Raw genomic sequence first — 13807 nt, forward strand, 5'->3', positions numbered from 1 at the left:
GGTTATATAGTGTGATATGTAATATGTATCCCCCATCAGCACAGCAGTTATATAGTGTGATATGTAATATGTATCCCTTATCAGCAGATATATGATGTGATATGTAATATGTATCCCCCCCATCAGCACAGCAGTTATATAGTGTGATATGTAATATGTATCCCCCATCACCGGTTATATAGTGTGATATGTAATATGTATCCCCCATCAGCAGATATATGATGTGATATGTTATATGTATCCCCCCATCAGCACAGCAGTTATATAGTGTGATATGTAATATGTATCCCCCCATCAGCAGATATATGATATGTTATATGTATCCCCCCATCAGCACAGCAGTTACATAGTGTGATACGTAATATGTACCCCCTTCCAGCAGTTATGGCGCGTGATATGTAATATTTACCCCCCATCAGCAGATATATGATGTGATATGTAATATGTATCCCCCATCAGCACAGCAGTTATATAGCGTGATATATAATTTGTATCCCCCATCAGCACAGCAGTTATATAGTGTGATATGTAATATGTATCCCCCCATCAGCACAGCAGTTATATAGCGTGATATATAATTTGTATCCCCCATCAGCACAGCAGTTATATAGTGTGAAATGTAATTTGTATCCCCCATCAGCACAGCAGTTATATAATGTGATATGTAATATGTATCCCCCTATCAGCACAGCAGTTATATAGTGTGATATGTAATATGTATCCCTCCATCAGCACAGCAGTTATATAGTGTGATACATAGTATGTACCCCCTTCCAGCAGTTATGTCGTGTGAGATGTAATATTTACCCCCCATCAGCAGTTACATAGTGTGATATGTAATATGTATCCCCCCATCAGCACAGCAGTTATATAGTGTGATATGTAATATTTATCCCCCCCATTACCGGTTATATAGTGTGATACATAATATGTACCCCCCCATCAGCACAGCAGTTATATAGTGTGATATGTATTATGTACCCCCCATCACCGGTTATATAGTGTGATATGTATTATGTACCCCCCATCACCAGTTATATTGTGTGATATGTAATATGTATCACCCCATCAGCAGATATATCACGTAATATGTACCCCCATGGGTAGCTATATAGTGTGATATGTAATATATACTTCTCCCCCAATTAAGGTGGTACTTGAAAGTTTGTGAACCTTTCAGATTTGTATCTATTTCTCTAAATTTACTCTAAAAGATCAGATTTCAAAAAAAGTCATAAAAGTAGATAAAGAACCAAATCAAAGAAATGAGTCAGACCTAGAGGGAAAGGATCCAATATTACATGTCTGTGAGCAGTAAAAGTATGGGAACCTTCCGGGATAGCAGATAATGTGACTGTCTCTTCAATCAATGGGGTGACAATCAGCTGTGAGTGAGCGGCTTGTTTTATTTGTAAAGGACAAGGATCTATCAAAGTCTGATCTTCAAATGTCTGCAGTAGTGTGTCATGGCAGGAACAAGTATATTTCTGAGGACCTCAGAAGAAGAGTTGCTGATGCTCATCAGGCTGGAAAAGGTCACAAACCCATCTTTAAAAAGAGTCTGGACTCCAGCAATCTAAAGTCAGACAGACTGTACAAATGGAGGAAATTGAAGTCCATTATTGCCCTCTCCAGGTTTGGTTGACCAACAAAGATCATACCAAGGGCAAGGCGTGTAATAGTCCACAAAGCCACAAAGCAGCCCAGAGAAACCTCTAAGCACCAAATGACATTTCTCACATTAGCTAATGTTACTGTTCATGAGTCTACCATCAGGAGGACACTGAACCACAAAAGTGTGCATGGCAGGACAACTTTGTCCATTTGGGGGTCACCATACCCCCTGTGGTGCTGAAACCCCCCTCTGATATATCACTGGAGGCTGTGCAAGAGAGAAGATGGAGAGCGTACTGTGCCAATTCGGGCCACTGTTCCAGTCTGCCTGCCCAGAAATCCATGGGGTCAGGGAACTGATTATGCGCCAGAGACAGGCCAGAGTGTTGGTAGGCCTAAACCTGGGCGTTTAGGCAGGAGCTGTCGGCTTTCTGAATTGCCTCAGCCTGGCATGGCACATGGAAAAACTGCTCCATCATATTGAGGAGACTGCAATGGTTGCTTGTGGCAGCGGGAGGAGTGTGACTCTGTGGGAGGCGGAGAGGGTCCTCCCTTACAGACACTGGCGCCACTGCATACACAGTGTTTCCTGGTAACTGTGCAATTAGTACTCCCTTTCGGCAGGAGGAAAACATTCCCCCATTTTAATTTGATAGCATAGCTACTCAGTAATCATCAGACTGCTTGATGTCACCGATCCGCCTGTCACTGTTTAAGCAAGCGAGTATACAGGTCACCATTCTGGCCAGCGTGTGCAGTGGGAGTGTTTGGGGTGGCCCCAATGTTCGGCTGGGTCCCCCGGACACCATCGAGGTGTCACCACGTGTTGCTGCTCTCCGAAAGGGATGGTAAGGCGTGGTGCACCCCAATAGAAAATAAGTCCAGAGAGTCGGGGTCTGCAGTAACCAGGGGGCCTCTTTACTGGAGGAATGCAGGTGCAAAACAATACTGGTGAGGCATAGGGATGGCTTCTCCATGAGACGAGGCATAGGGCTGGCTTCTCCAGTGTCCTCCATGAGACGAGGCATAGGGCTGGCTTCTCCAGTGTCCTCCATGAGACGAGGCATAGGGCTGGCTTCTCCAGTCTCCTCCATGAGACGAGGCATAGGGCTGCCTTCTCCTGTCTCCTCCATGAGACGAGGCATAGGGCTAGCTTCTCCTGTCTCCTCTATGAAACAAGGTATAGAGCTGGCTTCTCCAGTCTTCTCCCTGAGACAAGGCATAAGGCTGCCTTCTCCAGTATCCTCCATGAGACGAGGCATAGGACTGGCTTCTCCATGAGATGAGGCATAGGGCTGGCTTCTCCAGTCTCCTCCCATGAGACGAGGTATAGGGCTGGCTTCTCCAGTCTCCTCCATGAGACGAGGCATAGGGCTGCCTTCTCCAGTCTCCTCCCTGACACGAGGCATAGGGTTGGCTTCTCCAGTCTCTTCTATGAAACAAGGCATAGAGCTGGCTTCTCGTCTCTTCCCTCGGACGAGGCATAAGGCTGTCTTCTCCAGTCTTCTCCCTGAGACGAGGCATAGGACTGGCTTCTCCATGAGATGAGGCATAGGGCTGGCTTCTTCAGTCTCCTCCATGAGACAAGGCATAGGGATGCTTCTCTAGTCTTCTCCATGAGACGAGGCATAGGGCTGCCTTCTCCAGTTTCCTCCATGAGATGAGGCATAGGGCTGGATTCTCCAGTCTCCTCCATGAAACGAGGCATAGGGCTGCCTTCTCCAGTCTCCTCCATGAGACGAGGCATAGGGCTGGCTTCTCCAGTCTCCTCCTCCATGAGACGAGGCATAGGGCTGGCTTCTCCAGTCTCCTCCTCCATGAGACGAGGCATAGGGCTGCCTTCTCGAGTCTCCTCCATCAGACGAGGCATAGGGCTTCCCTCTCCAGTCTCCTCCATTAGACGAGGCATATGGCTGCCTTCTCCAGGCTCCTCCATGAGACGAGGCATAGAGCCGGATTCTCCAGTCTCCTACCTGAGACGAGGCATAGGGCCGGCTTCTCCAGTCTCCTCCCTGAGACAAGGTATAGGGCTCACTTCTCCAGTCTCCTCTATGAAACAAGGCATAGGGCTGGCTTCTCATCTCATCCCTAGGACGAATCATAGGGATGGCTTCTCCAGTCTTCTCCCTGAGATGAGGCATAGGGCTGCCTTCTCCAGTCTCCTCCATGAGACGAGGTATAGGGCTGGCTTAGCCATAAGACGAGGCATATGGCTGCCTTCTCCAGTCTCCTCCATGAGACGAGGCATAGAGCCGGCTTCTCCAGTCTCCTCCGTGAGACAAGGTATAGGGCTTGCTTCTCCAGTATCCTCTATGAAACAAGGCATAGGGCTGACTTCTCGTCTCCTCCCTAGGACGAATCATATGTCTGGCTTCTCCAGTCTTTTCCCTGAGATGAGGCATAGGGCTGGCTTCTCCAGTCTTCTCCATGCGACGAGGCATAGGGCTGGCTTCTCCAGTCTCCTCCATGAGACGAGGCATAGAGCTGCCTTCTCCATTCTCCTTCATGAGACTAGGCATATGGTTGGCTTCTCCAGTCTCCTCCATGCGATGAGGCATAGGGCTGGCTTCTCCAGTCTCCTCCCTGGCAGAAGAAAGGTTTGCTGCTGAGGAAACGCCTGAGCTAGCTGTTCCTCTCTTTCTTTCTCTCTCTCTCTCTCTCTCCCAGAAGGCTGGTGACCCATGGTCTGTGGCTCAGTGTCGCCATCTCTGCATTTTTTTCTGGTCATTCATGCAGACTGGCATTCTCCTCTTCCAAGGACTGTTCTATAACTACAGCACACTAGGGGCTCTGACTTCTCTCCTTATATACAGTTTCTGGCTGAACTGGAACCTTCTAGTGGGAGGGGTGGAGTGGAGAAACTCAGCACAAACAGATACAATGTTACACTTTCTGCCTTTCATAGACTTACATTAGAGCTTCAATAATACTTTATGGGAATGACACAGCAGTTATTCCAGACAAAAACAAGTTTCCAGACATAATAACAGAGCTAAAACCAGACACTCAAAAGGTCAGTCTGTCTGTTTTTAATGGTAAACAACGTCTGGCTTTTTCCCTCCAAAACATGGTTCTCTTTAACCATTATGGTAACTGTGGAAAATTACCAGCTTCTCATTATTAGCTAGAAAGTCCCAAAAGTCTCTCAGTATTCATTAACCCTTTCCGCAGTGCCATACAAACACAGTGCAAATGAACAGGATATATATCACAACATACATATAAAATGTGGTTACACAGTATTAAACAGTATAAATCAGTGCAAGTTAACCCCATAAACTGAAATAAAGTGAGGAGTTGATGACTTTGCAAAGGGGAAAGAGGAGCAAATGTTTACAAATGTCCAGACATCAAGGTACCCCTGCTCCAGGGCACTGCACATGCCTGACAAGCCAGTTCTTTTTGCACGATGCGTCAACTGTTCTTCTTCCTTTGTCGTCCCCTGCTCCATGAGCATCATATGAGAGGGATGACGTTGTTCACACCACAGTTGGCACTGCTCACAAACTTTGTGGCCTCTTCGAAGGTCTTCAGCACCTGGAAGGCGTCTCGGATGAGCTGCCACTGCCTGACCTCAAACAACACATGCTCCCTGCTGCTGAAGCTGTCTGCTACATTACATTATTGCTCATGGCTTTCTACTGCTCGTACAGAGGCTTGAGCAAGTGCAACGTTGAATTCCAGCCACTTGGAACATGTAAGAATGGTTGAAATGCGAGGACAGTCTCATGGACATTGGCAGCACCTTGCGCATGCCAGTGTATTTAAGTAAAAAAGTGTTGCATACCTAGGTGGATGACGAGCGCCACGCAGGGACAATGTGTTATTTCCCCCAGGTTAAGGGCTGCCACGATTTTGCGGCCATTGTCGCTCACCCCTTTGGTGGCAGCCAGAGGGAAGTTTGATGCGTGATGTACTTTAGTAACTGCTGACTGGTGGGGCTACTCTTGCCCAGGCTGATCAGCCCCAGCATGGCGTGCAAAGCTTGACTTGAAAAGTGATCTGAAAAAGGGGGGAGGGGAGCAACGCTGTGCCCTGCTGCTGTTGGTGTCCATGGAGGAGGAGGTGGATTAGTGCCTGGTGTTGGAGCCAGTCAGACACAAACGTGGGGGAAGTCAATGGACCTGGCCTTGTTGCCGGGTGCTGCCTCGCTGTTGCTGTGAAAAACATTGACCCAGTGGACCGTGAAAGACATGCACTGTCCCTGCCTGTAAGAGCGGCTCCAGGTGTCCACCATAGCCCACGTTCTCTGCCACGTGAGAGTACAAGGCAGGGATGGCTTTTTGGTAGAAATAATGCCGGCTAGCTATCTTCCAGAGAGTCTTGGTGTACGCCATTTCTGACATTTTTCTTCACTCGCCCCGATTCCCTAAGATGGTTTTCCTGGCAGACACCGTCCACCCTCATTCACTGCCCAGCCTGGCGTTCTGCAAGGGCTCCTCCCTGCCTGCTGCTGCAGCACTGATTGGCTGACTGTCTCTCAGCCTAGGAGCCAATCAGGGCAAATCCCCCTCCTCTCAGGGTCGTGAGCAGCCTCCTTCTTCCTCCCTTGAGAATCTGCTCGCCGACATGTGCAGTAAAATGGCGCTACGCAGCCTTTTAGTGGGTTTGTCCAGGTTTGGAAAGTTCTGAACTGGTTCACTCATCTCTAGTCTGCAGAAAGGAGAACCCTGGAACCAGCACAAAGACCCCATCTGAGACACACGGTGGTGGCGGTATCATGGACTGGACGTCTCGTCATCACTGATGCAGCAATGAATTCTGAATTATAGCAGCAAAGTGTAAGGAACAATGTCAGGACGTCTGTCCGTGAGCCGAGGGGAGCAGTTCATGGAGGAAGCCACCAACATAGCAGAGCTGAAGCTGTTCTGTACTGACGAAGGCGCTGAAATCCCCCCAAACCGATGTGCAGAACTAATCTCCAATTACCAGAAGCCAGGGGGTCTCGCCGCATACTGAAAGCGGGGGTCACATACTTTCACTGCTCACACACCTGTGATATTTTCCTCCAGGTCTTTGTGACTTTGATTTGTTTTTCATCTACTTTTAGGACTTGTGTGAAAATCTGATGCAGTTTTAGGTCAAATTTATGCAGAAATACAGAAAACTCTGGAGGGTTCACAAACTTTTGAGCAGCGCTGTATCTCTGTGGCATGTAAGTAATGCACAGCAGGTATAGGAAATGATCCACCGTCCGCCGGGAAGTAATAAATGGGACGAGGAGCGAAGTGCAATGTACGGTTATTACTCATCAGTGTGTGTGGAGAGGAACGGACAGAGACGCGTTAGGACGACCTTATACAGGAAAACGGACGGGGCCCCACTGCAATTTGTGCAACGGGCGCTTCCCCCAAGGCCCTCTATAGAACGACCCAGAGGTAGGAATTACAGAGTGACCTAAAATGTCTCTTTATATGTGTCACGGTGCTCCTACCTGGATATGGCTGGACCCCAGGCTTTAGCTCTGGAGCAATAAATAGGGAGAATAATTGAGGGATTTGAAAGAAAGATTGAGTCCAGACCTTGTATGTAGTTGAACAGAAGCTTTACTTTAGTAGATGTTCTACAGAAACAATCTTCAAGCTTTGTTTTGGTCCCAGCATGCTTTAGCATTATACTGGCAGGCTTCTTCAATAACTCTGCTTGCTTTCTCTCTCTCTCTGCTGTACTGACAGGCTTGCTTAATACTCTTCTTCTTCTGTATGCTGCACTACACTTTGTAGTCCGACTCTAGGTTATGCCAGGGAATTTTCCTCCTGGCTCCTCAGGCTTCTTCAATAACTCTGCTTGCTTGCTTTCTCTCTCTCTATGCTGTACTGACAGGCTTGCTTAATACTCTGCTTCCTATGTATGCTGCACTACACTTTGTAGTCCGACTCTAGGTTATGCCAGGGAATTTTCCTCCTGGCTCCTCAGGCTTCAAGCTTTGGCCTCCATGACCAGCAGAGCTTAGGGTGCTCTGGCTGGCGTGGGCACGTCTAGCAGAGATGTGCTGCTGCACACCCTCCCCTAGCAGGGGCTATGCTAGAACTGACTCCAACTGGTCCCCACCCTTCCTGCAGGAAAAAGGACTCGCCCACTTCACTACAGAGGGGGATTATATTGGAATGGAAGGTTCCACTCTATCTAAATGTAGCTCTGCCATGTTTGCTGCCACCTGCTGGTGAACAGTTGCATAACAAAATAGGAATCCACATTGTGTAGTGGCAAGGTCAGGAGGGCATTCCTAAACATGAGGCAGTGGCCAGGGTCCACACCTGCCGAATTTGAATGAAAGAACCAGTGACGTGCCTAAGTTGTTTGGCACCCAGGGTGGGTCTATACTCTGCCCCCCCATACTTGAAAACATTGTGCCCCTTACAGTAGTAATACCCTCTATGTGCCCCTTCACAGTAGTAATGTCATCTCTGTGCCCCTTCACAGTAGTAATGCCCTCTGTGCCCCCTTCACAATAGTAATGCCCACATTGTGTCCTCTTCATAGTAGTAATGCCCACATTGTGTCCCCTTCACAGTAGTAATGTCCTCTCTGTGCCTCTTCACAGTAGTAATGTCCTCTCTGTGCCTCTTCACAGTAGTAATGTCCTCTCTGTGCTCCTTCACAGTAGTAATGTCCTCTCTGTGCTCCTTCACAGTAGTAATGTCCTCTCTGTGCCTCTTACCAGTAGTAATGTCCTCTTTGTGTCCCCTTAACAATAGTAATGCCCTCTTTGTTCCATCTAGTGATGTCCTCTCTGTGCCTCCTTCACAGTAGTAATGCCCTCTCTGTGCCTCCTTCACAGTAGTAATGCCCTCTCTGTGCCCCCTTCACAGTAGTAATGTCCTCTTTGTGTCCCCTTAACAATAGTAATGCCCTCTTTGTTCCATCTAGTGATGTCCTCTCTGTGCCTCCTTCACAGTAGTAATGCCCTCTCTGTGCCTCCTTCACAGTAGTAATGCCCTCTCTGTGCCCCCTTCACAGTAGTAATGTCCTCTCTGTGCCATCTTTACAGTAGTAATGTCCTCTCTGTGCTCCTTCACAGTAGTAATGTCCTCTCTGTGCTCCTTCACAGTAGTAATGTCCTCTCTGTGCTCCTTCACAGTAGTAATGTCCTCTCTGTGCCTCTTACCAGTAGTAATGTCCTCTTTGTGTCCCCTTAACAATAGTAATGCCCACTTTGTTCCATCTAGTGATGTCCTCTCTGTGCCTCCTTCACAGTAGTAATGCTAACTCTGTGCCCCCTTCACAGTAGTAATGTACTCTCTGTGCCATCTTTACAGTAGTAATGTCCTCTCTGTGCCCGCTTCACGGTAGTAATGTCCTCTCTGTGCCCCTTAACAGTGGTAATGTCCTCTCTGTGCCCCCTTCACAGCAGTAATGTCCTCTCTGTGCTCCTTCACAGTAGTAATGTCCTCTCTGTGCTCCTTCACAGTAGTAATGTCCTCTCTGTGCCTCTTGCCAGTAGTAATGTCCTCTTTGTGTCACCTTAACAATAGTAATGCCCTCTTTGTTCCATCTAGTGATGTCCTCTCTGTGCCTCCTTCACAGTAGTAATGCCCTCTCTGTGCCCCCTTCACAGTAGTAATGCCCTCTCTGTGCCCCTTCACATTAGTAATGCCCTTGCTGTTCCCCCTACACAGTAGTAATGTCCCCTCTGTGCCCCTTCTCAGTAGTAATGTCCTCTCTGTGTCCCTTCCCAGTAGTTATGCCCTCTCCGTGCCCCTTCACATTAGTAATGCCCTTGCTGTTTCCCCTACACAGTAGTAATGTCCTCTCGGTGCCCCCTTCACAGTAGTAATGTCCTCTCTGTGTACACACACACACATATACACACACATATAGAGTAGATATATTTGCATGTAGTGATCTCCTCCACAGTATATGGAGCAGTGATCACTATTGCCATCGCTCATCCCCATACAGAAGCGTTCCTTCCTGACAATTGCCTGCTCGTCAGTGGAGGAGACACATTTAGATGCAGCGATTTTCTCCATAGTATGGGGAGTAGTGATCACTAATGCCATCGCTCTTCTCCGTACTAACTCGTTGTTTACTGGCAGCAGATCGTATTTACACAGCAACATTTTTTGTGTGTACACAAACGATCAGATTACCAGATGAACGAGCGTTTAGAGGTAATTAGTGGTACATTTGCACCGCCAGATAATCGCTAATAAGCATTCTTTAGGATTCTTGGCCGCTGTAAAGGACCCTTGAGAAATACAGTACTCTCCAAGACCTTTATCTGAGATACAGGAGACTCAGAAATCTTTATCTAACCTACAGGAGACTATGAGACCTTTATCTAAGATAGAGAATACTCAAAGACCTTTACATGAGATACAGGAGACTCAGAGACCTTTATCTGAGATACAGGAGACTCAGAGACCTTTATCTGAGACACAGGAGTCTTGGAGAACTTTTTCTGACATACAGGAGACTCAGAAATCTTTATCTGAGATACAGGAGACTTGGAGAACTTTATCTGAGATACAGCAGACTCTGAAACCTTTATCTAAGATAGAGGATAGTCCGAGACCTTTATGTGAGATACATCAGACTCTGAGACCTTTGTCTAAGATAGAGGAGACTCCAAGACCTTTATCTGAGACATAGGAGACTCTGAGACCTTTATCTGAGATACAGGAGACTCAGAGACTATTATCTGACATACAGGAGACACAAAGACCTTTATATGAGATATAGGAGACCTGGAGACATTTATGTGATATACAGGAGACTCGGAGACCTTTATCTGAGACACAGGAGACTCAGAGACCTTTATTTGAGATACATGAGACTCTGAGACCTTTATCTGAGATGCAGGAGACTCGGAGACCTTTATCTGAGATACGAGAGACTCTGAAACCTTTATCTAAGATAGAGGATAGTCTGAGACCTTTATGTGAGATACGTCAGACTCTGAGACCTTTACCTAAGATAGAGAAGACTCCAAGACCTTTATCTGAGATACAGGAGACTCGGAGACCATTATCTGAGATACAGGTGACTCAGAGACCTTAATCTGACATACAAGAGACACAAAGACCTTTATCTGACATACAGGAGACTTAGAGACCTTTATCTGAGAAACAGGAGACTCTGAGACCTTTATCTGAGATACATGAGACTCTGAGACCTTTATCTGAGATACATGAGACTTGGAGACCTTTATCTGAGAAACAGGAGACTCTGAGACCTTTATCTGAGATACATGAGACTCTGAGACCTTTATCTGAGATACATGAGACTTGGAGACCTTTATCTGAGATACAGGAGACGTGAAGACCTTTATCTGAGATACAGGAGACTTGGAGACCTTTATCTGAGATACATTAGACTCGGAGACCTTTATCTGAGATACAGGAGACTTGAAGACCTTTATCTGAGATACAGGAGACTTGGAGACCTTTATCTGAGATACATGAGACTTGGAGACCTTTATCTGAGAAACAGGAGACTCTGAGACCTTTATCTGAGATACATGAGACTCTGAGACCTTTATCTGAGATACATGAGACTTGGAGACCTTTATCTGAGATACAGGAGACTTGAAGACCTTTATCTGAGATACATGAGACTTGGAGACCTTTATCTGAGAAACAGGAGACTCTGAGACCTTTATCTGAGATACATGAGACTCTGAGACCTTTATCTGAGATACATGAGACTCGGAGACCTTTATCTGAGATACAGGAGACTTGAAGACCTTTATCTGAGATACAGGAGACTTGGAGACCTTTATCTGAGATACATTAGACTCGGAGACCTTTATCTGAGATACAGGAGACTTGAAGACCTTTATCTGAGATACAGGAGACTTGGAGACCTTTATCTGAGATACATGAGACTCTGAGACCTTTTATCTGAGATACATGAGACTTGGAGACCTTTATCTGAGATACAGGAGACTTGAAGACCTTTATCTGAGATACAGGAGACTTGGAGACCTTTATCTGAGATACATTAGACTCGGAGACCTTTATCTGAGATACAGGAGACTCGAAGACCTTTATCTGAGATACATGAGACTTGGAGACCTTTATCTGAGAAACAGGAGACTCTGAGACCTTTATCTGAGATACATGAGACTCTGAGACCTTTATCTGAGATACATGAGACTTGGAGACCTTTATCTGAGATACAGGAGACTTGAAGACCTTTATCTGAGATACAGGAGACTTGGAGACCTTTATCTGAGATACATTAGACTCGGAGACCTTTATCTGAGATACATTAGACTCGGAGACCTTTATCTGAGATACAGGAGACTTGAAGACCTTTATCTGAGATACAGGAGACTTGGAGACCTTTATCTGAGATACATGAGACTCTGAGACCTTTATCTGAGATACATGAGACTTGGAGACCTTTATCTGAGATACAGGAGACTTGAAGACCTTTATCTGAGATACAGGAGACTTGGAGACCTTTATCTGAGATACATTAGACTCGGAGACCTTTATCTGAGATACAGGAGACTTGAAGACCTTTATCTGAGATACAGGAGACTTGGAGACCTTTATCTGAGATACATGAGACTCTGAGACCTTTATCTGAGATACATGAGACTTGGAGACCTTTATCTGAGATACAGGAGACTTGAAGACCTTTATCTGAGATACAGGAGACTTGAAGACCTTTATCTGAGATACAGGAGACTTGAAGACCTTTATCTGAGATACATTAGACTCGGAGACCTTTATCTGAGATACAGGAGACTTGAAGACCTTTATCTGAGATACAGGAGACTTGGAGACCTTTATCTGAGATACATGAGACTCTGAGACCTTTATCTGAGATACATGAGACTTGGAGACCTTTATCTGAGATACATGAGATTTGGAGACCTTTATCTGATATACAGGAGACCTTTATCTGATATACAGGAGACCTTTATCTGATATACAGGAGACATGGAGACCTTTATCTGATATACAGGAGACATGGAGACATTTATCTGATATACAGGAGACTCCAATCCCTTTATCTGAGATACAGGAGACTCCGAAACCTTTATCTAAGACACAGGAGACTCCGAGACCTTTATCTGAGAAACAGGAGACTCTGAGATTTTTATCTGATACAGTAGACCTCGAGACCTTTACCTGAGACACAGGAGACTCTGAGACCTTTATCTAAGATTCAGTAGACTCAGAGAGCTTTATCTGAGATATAGGTGAATTGGAGAACTTTTTCTCAGATACAGGATACCCAGAGACCTATATTTGAGATACAGGAGACTCGGAGACCTTTATCTGAGATACAGGAGACTCCAAGACCTTTAGCTGAGATACAGAATGCTTGTTCATCAGGCAATTGTGATTTTTAAGCATGCTTAAAAATCACAATGGTGCCGGCGACAGATCACGCTGTGTAATAGCTGTCTGCCGCTGGCACACTGCTGCCCTGCGTGGGGTGAAGTGATGGCAAAGCAATACCTCCTCCCCATGCTATGGAGGACATTGCTGCATGTCATAGGAGCTGTGTCCTCCGCTAGCTATCCGACTATTGCTGGGAGGGAACGCTTCCCTTCTGACCATTATCTGTGGCATCAGGGTTTCTAATACACCCTTAAGACGAAACCGCTTAGTCATGAAGTGTAGACCATTCAGACCTACACCCACATACCAGTCTCTCAGTGTCTGAGTTACGCAAATATATCCCTCATAAAAGATATAATATAAGGCATATAGTATTTCAAAAACCTGTATTTCTTACCCAGGGGGCGCTCTACTGTGTAACTGCATGTGCCATACAATTAATAAGGTAGAATTTCCCTTTCATATATAATACAATAAACTGTCCACAGGTGGGGTGACAGATGTTCCCTGGTGGGGGAAAAGAGGACTGCAGGTTGGGAGGACAGTGACCAAAGGTGGTGAGACCAATACTAGAGGGACAAGACAGGGTACAGCTGGTCAGGGCCGGTGCAAGGATTTTTGCCAACACAAGTGAAGCTACATTTTGGCGCCCCTCGCAGCTCACCTGGCCCTGGTCCCGTCTGCAGCAGTGGGCTTCTCCTCTGTGTGGTCCTGGTATCTTCTCACTGCTTCAGACAATCGCTGGTTTGAGGACCGTATTTTTCACCCTCTAAGACGCACCGGCCCATAAGACACACCTAGGTTTTAGAGGAGGATAATAAGAAAAAAATATTTTCCATTACACCTCAGGTCAGACCAGCAATCAGACCCCCAATGTTAATCAGACCTTT

At 46.3% G+C, this 13807-nt stretch overlaps 1 protein-coding gene across 2 annotated transcripts in view; it reads left to right on the forward strand.

Annotated features, from left to right (window-relative positions):
* The window catches only part of FAAH (fatty acid amide hydrolase), a 126863-nt gene that overhangs the window by 15322 nt on the left and 97734 nt on the right, over positions 1-13807 (forward strand). The window lies entirely within an intron of this gene.

The sequence above is a fragment of the Bufo gargarizans genome, unplaced genomic scaffold (assembly GCF_014858855.1).
Source record: "Bufo gargarizans isolate SCDJY-AF-19 unplaced genomic scaffold, ASM1485885v1 fragScaff_scaffold_746_pilon, whole genome shotgun sequence".
NCBI classification, from domain to species: domain Eukaryota; kingdom Metazoa; phylum Chordata; class Amphibia; order Anura; family Bufonidae; genus Bufo; species Bufo gargarizans.